This window comes from Ursus arctos, unplaced genomic scaffold, assembly GCF_023065955.2.
Source record: "Ursus arctos isolate Adak ecotype North America unplaced genomic scaffold, UrsArc2.0 scaffold_33, whole genome shotgun sequence".
NCBI classification, from domain to species: Eukaryota; Metazoa; Chordata; class Mammalia; order Carnivora; family Ursidae; genus Ursus; species Ursus arctos.
In genome coordinates, this window is record NW_026623019.1 from 27,053,827 (window position 1) to 27,059,020 (window position 5,194).

Sequence of the window (5,194 nt, forward strand, 5' to 3'; positions counted from 1 at the left end):
TTTCTGGATGCCTTCCTTTCCCATGAAAGCATTTATGTCTGTAGAAGCGCTTTCGAAGTCACCAGCGCTCTAAAAATTAAAGCGAATGAATGCAAAACCACAGCTATTTTACCTACTTTGGGAAAACAAAAAATAAAAGCTGACATCTGGTAAGTAAGAAACTTCCCCTGGATCCCAAGTAACTAACTTTTATTTCCTCATCATGAAAGGGACGGATCTCCATCGGTGGCCTTTCTTATTTACACCACACACATGGCGATGGCTCCGACATCCAGTCCCTTTAGTATAAACAGAAAGGGTGGCCTTTTTCTGTGGAAGTGAATGAATTGAAAAACAAAGCTGTTCTGTATACCCACTCCTTCCAAACGAATAAAAGAACTACAGTGTTCTGAGGCTTGTGCAAAATAGTTGCATTCAAATTAATTTTGCCCCCTTCTTCTTCCCCCTCCCCACTTCCCACCACTCCCCCCCTTTTAAGGAGAAAAAGGACCATTTAATCACCTTATAAGGGCAGAGAGCATTAGGGGAATAGAGCAAGAGTCAGGAGGCCCAGATCTTATTCTTGGCTCAGACAGGGGCTCTCTGGGCGATCCCGGGGCTGTCCCTTCACCGCGTGCCTCTGTTGATGCAGCTGTAATATGGGGACACAGGATGTGTGTGTGTGGTGCCCACGTGGGGCCTTTGGTGAGAGGTCCAAAGCTAATGTGGGGTCCATTTGGCTGGTTGTGGGCTGTTTCCAATTTGAAACGGCTGTTTGCCGTTCAGGAATAGGAAAGTGACCTGGTAGGTCTTAGATCAGATAACAGGTATTATAGATGCACTAAAAACACAAACCCACAAATAAGCCCTACGGGTCCCTGATCTCTTGGGGTTAGATTGCCATGACAACCACAGCCACTAGAATCTGACTTTATAAAGAGCTTATCACAGTGTTGGGCCATTTTTTATCAGTAAAGTATGGTGCCATTTTCCTCCAAAAAATTAGCGTGATGTTTCCTGTGGCATATTCAAAGGATGAAGATGGAGAGGAGTGGGCATATTCAAGTTCCCCTGGGCAGCATCCGGGGACCCCTCTGGTGGCAGAGATCCAGTCAAACTCTGCACCTGGGCCGGGCTTCTGGGGTTTTGCCTTTTCCTCTGGGATTTGGTTGCGTTCACCTGCCAAAGTCACTTAAAGCTGATTGTAGTTCCTACTGGCTGGTTTTCTAGTGAGCAGAGCTGACGCTGCTTCGAAGAATAAATGTGTTGCTCCTTGCTCCTTCTGTCCTCGGCAAATCCCAGGAGAGCTGCCCTTCTCGTGCCTTTCCCTGTGTCCCCGAAGCTTTCCCCCTCTTCTCCATGGCAGTCCAGACCTCGGCTGACCTGGAAACTCTTACAAATGTCTGTTGGGAGCAGTGGAGAAGATTTGCAGTCAGGAACCTGGAGCATACACCTGAGAAAGGAGGTCCAAGAGTTTGTCTTACCCTGACAGTGGTGGGTGTCTCTGAACTTGGCTTGAGTTAATCACCCTGATGGCAGAGTGCTTGAAAGTCAAGTGAGGTAACAGCGCTTCTGGCCAAAGTTAAGGCCATGGAACGGGGACCTTGCCCATCCTCCTCTGTCCTCCCCCTTGAGATGCATCGCTTATCTCCATCTGTGCCAAGTGGATTCTCACTCCTGAGAGACAGTGAGAGATTTCATACTGGAATGGCTCCCAAACATTCTGTGGAAAAGATCTAAGCTTTTCAACTTTTCCACATTTGCATTTCAGGTGTGCTGGGATTGGGTCATTTTTGTGCCCAGTCTCTTGTCCACCATGCTTACTGCCAGAGTGAAACCAGAAAATGGTCACATTGTCTTTGTAAACATCTGACCTCCTCTCCACTGCCCGCAGATGGGCTCCAAATTCCTTTCCATTCCTAGGAGGCCCTTCTTGATTAGGCTCTGACACAATTCCATCTCCTTCTCCTTCCCTCCCCGCCTCTCCCTCTCCCCCTTCCCGGACAGCTTCGGGTCTGTGGACCGTTGTTCCTTCTCCCGCAATGCATTTCCTTCGCTTCCACGCATTCCTTCTCTTTCTGGTGAGCTCCTATGTATCCTTCGTGACCCAACTCAAAGGTGATGTACTAAGGTTTCCTGGAGGCTGCTCCCACCTCTGCCTGCACGTAGGTTAACTCCCCCTTCCTCGGAGCTGTCATTGCCCTTGGGGAGGGTCTCCTTCAGAGGAAGTATCACATTGCACGGGAACTACGCGCTCACGTGCCGCCTCCCCCCTTGAACTGCGGACTCCTCATGGTCAGGGGTAAGGACCTATTCGTCTTTATGATACTAGCTCCTGGGGTCAAGCCCAACGGATGCTCAGTACACAGGACAGGAGCGCATGTATTCAACTGTAGGCTCTGATGAGTGTATTTAATTATTTCAGATTTGGAAGACATCTAGAAACTGACATCACCAATAACTTCATAAGTTCTCTGTATTTGAAGGATCAGTATTAATGTAAGCTCACTTTTAGAACTAAGCAAAGATAGAGACACCTTAGGCCAAAGAGCTCCACGTGAATGAAAAAGTCCTGTTTTAGACAGACTGCTTTAATGGAGAGGGGTTCACATACTCTAACCCGAGCAGTGATAACACTTCAGCTTTGCTCAGTGTTTCCTGTGCACCAGGCCCTGTGAAATCCGCCCTATGCGTTGTCCATTGGGCGCCTCCAACAACCTTTCAAGGTGGCTGTTATTATGATTCCAATTTTGCAGGTGGGGAAATGGAAAATGAAGTAAGTTGCAAAGTCGTGCAGCTGGTAATAGGGATGGGGTACCGGCAGGCAGATGCTGAAGGCCCCACATTCCACCCCTGCTAACCTCCCCACCGCTGCTGCTCCCCAACCCCTGCTGCTGACCGCCCCTCCCCCACCCTCGCCCCCCGCCCCCCACTCACTAACATCTAATGAAGAGGGGAATTGGGGTTGTGCAAGTGATACTAATAACAATTTTAGGAAACACCATGACTTCCTCACTGTTCCATGTATTAACTTATTTAATCCTGACACTGACTTCGCGAGAGGGGTATAGTTATTATCCTCATTTTACAGATGAGAAAACAGAGACAGAGAAGTCAGCAGTTTGCCCAGAGGCGACATAGCTAAGTGACAAACCTGGGCTAGAAACCCAGACAGGCTGGCTCCACAGACCATGCTCTTAACGACCCTGCTCGGAGATGTCTCAGGAACCTCATCCCTGGGGAGCCGGGACAGCCGTCCAGACGGCATCCGGAGTGGCGGGAGCATGAGGACCCGACCCAGGGCCCCTGGCGAGTCTAGCAGCTCCTCTGAAGTCCCTCTAATGAGACGTAAAGCGTCTGGGTAAGAACTGTGTTCTCGTCAGGCAAACAGACGCTTCATGAGAAGCCGTCCTGTCCGGAAGGCCCCCCTGCTTCTTCTACACGAGCGTTCTGGAATGGCTCAGAGGTCTCTCTTCTCAAGGGCTCTGCTGTTACCCCGCTCGCTTGGCGGAGCCGCTCTGTGGCCTCCCCTCCCCGCTGCGCTCCCTCCCGCTGCTGTGCAGAGCCCCCCAGCTGCTTATCACAGCTCCTCATTCCTCAGAATCTCCGGGTGGCGGGACCCTCGGTGGTCCCCCTTCCATGAGGACTTTCTTCTGCCCGGTGACTCTGTCCACCTGTCCACGTCAGGTGCAGCTACCAATGTCTTCACGCTTTTTCAGAGTCACGTTTTGGAAGGAAGACACTGACAGGTCTGGTTCGACTTTTTGAGCTAAGCATGACACAGGTTGCTGTCAACCTAAGAACTCATTGTCCTCGTCCCAGGTATGAGGTCCTGCGCCAGCTTTAGGGAGACAGATGGGGACAAAAAAAAAGAGCAGAAACACATGGGGAAAGAAATGGCCACCCAGGGCTGCCTCATCCTCAGGGGCTGAGGACAGGGTGGTCCCTTTGAAGGGGCTATAAATATGACAGTCAGCGGGATGGATGTGTTGGCTCTAATACCACGGGGTGTGAATAGGCTCTCTGTTCCGTCGTAACCTGTCCCCCAGCAGATCCAGGAGGTGTTACTCTGTAGCGACAGAAAGCAGGGTCCTCCCACCGGTGAGCGTCTGTAGACCTAACTGCTTCTGTCAGGTTCCGGCAGAAAACAGATGGCACGGGCACGCAGGGGAGCTAGCGGGAGTTCAGTGAAGGAACTCTTTACAAAGCCGTGGGTGGGCAGGATGAAGGGAAGCCAACAAGGGGTGGGGACACATTGGAGACCCAGGGCCATCCTTAGGCCTAAAAGGCCGGGCAGGGCAGGGAGTGGTCCCCGGAGAGGGAGAGAGAGACAGCCTCACTGTGACTGTGGCTGTGACTGCAGGACACCGCCACCAACAACCCTGCAGCTTTCGGGAAGGGAGAGCAGCCTCTGCCCACCTGTGACTCAGAAGGAAAGGAGCAGGCAGAGCTGTATACCCCTCTCCCCAGCCTCCCGCCCTTTGATCTTCTGCCAGCACTTCTGGCAGGAACGACACCGGAGTCAGGGGGCAGAGACCCGAGGAGAGACAGGCGGTGTCCCCGAGGCACCAAGCACGGTGGGGAAGAACCCAGAGGGACGCGGGAGGGGTGAGCAGAGCACGCTTAGCACACTGATTTTCCTCATCCTGAAGCACTTGCTTTCCAGAAGTAACCACACTGACTCGGTCCCAAGAAAGTAGCATATGCCCCGCTTATTACATTTCACATATTTTCAAGTGAAAGGAAATCAGACTGTTGGAGTAACCCATCCTGGAGCTTCAAGTATGTTTTTCTGGGATCTAATGAGAATTTCCACTTCAGTGTAGACAGCTGAATATTCCTGAAACACCAAACAGGAATAGCTGTTGGGGAAAGTGGGACACACAGACCTGGGAAGGACAGGCTGTTCCGCTGAGAGTCTGTAGCAGGGAGGACGCGTGACCTGCCCAGCCCCAGGTGGGTGGGCGTATGGCCCTTCAGGGAGTGGCAGGATGTCATCAGTGACAGCCAGGAGCCCAGCAGAAAGCCTCCAGAAAGGAAGGTACAACCCAAGAGAGAAATGGGAAGCTGGAAAATGCTGAAAAGAAATTATCCTGAATTGACAAATGTTAAGGTTCTGCCAGGTAGTAGAATGAGGGCTTCAAATAAAAATAAAGTTTTATGTAAAAAAAAGTAAGGTGTGTGTGTGTGTGTGTGTGTGTGTGTGTGTGTGTGT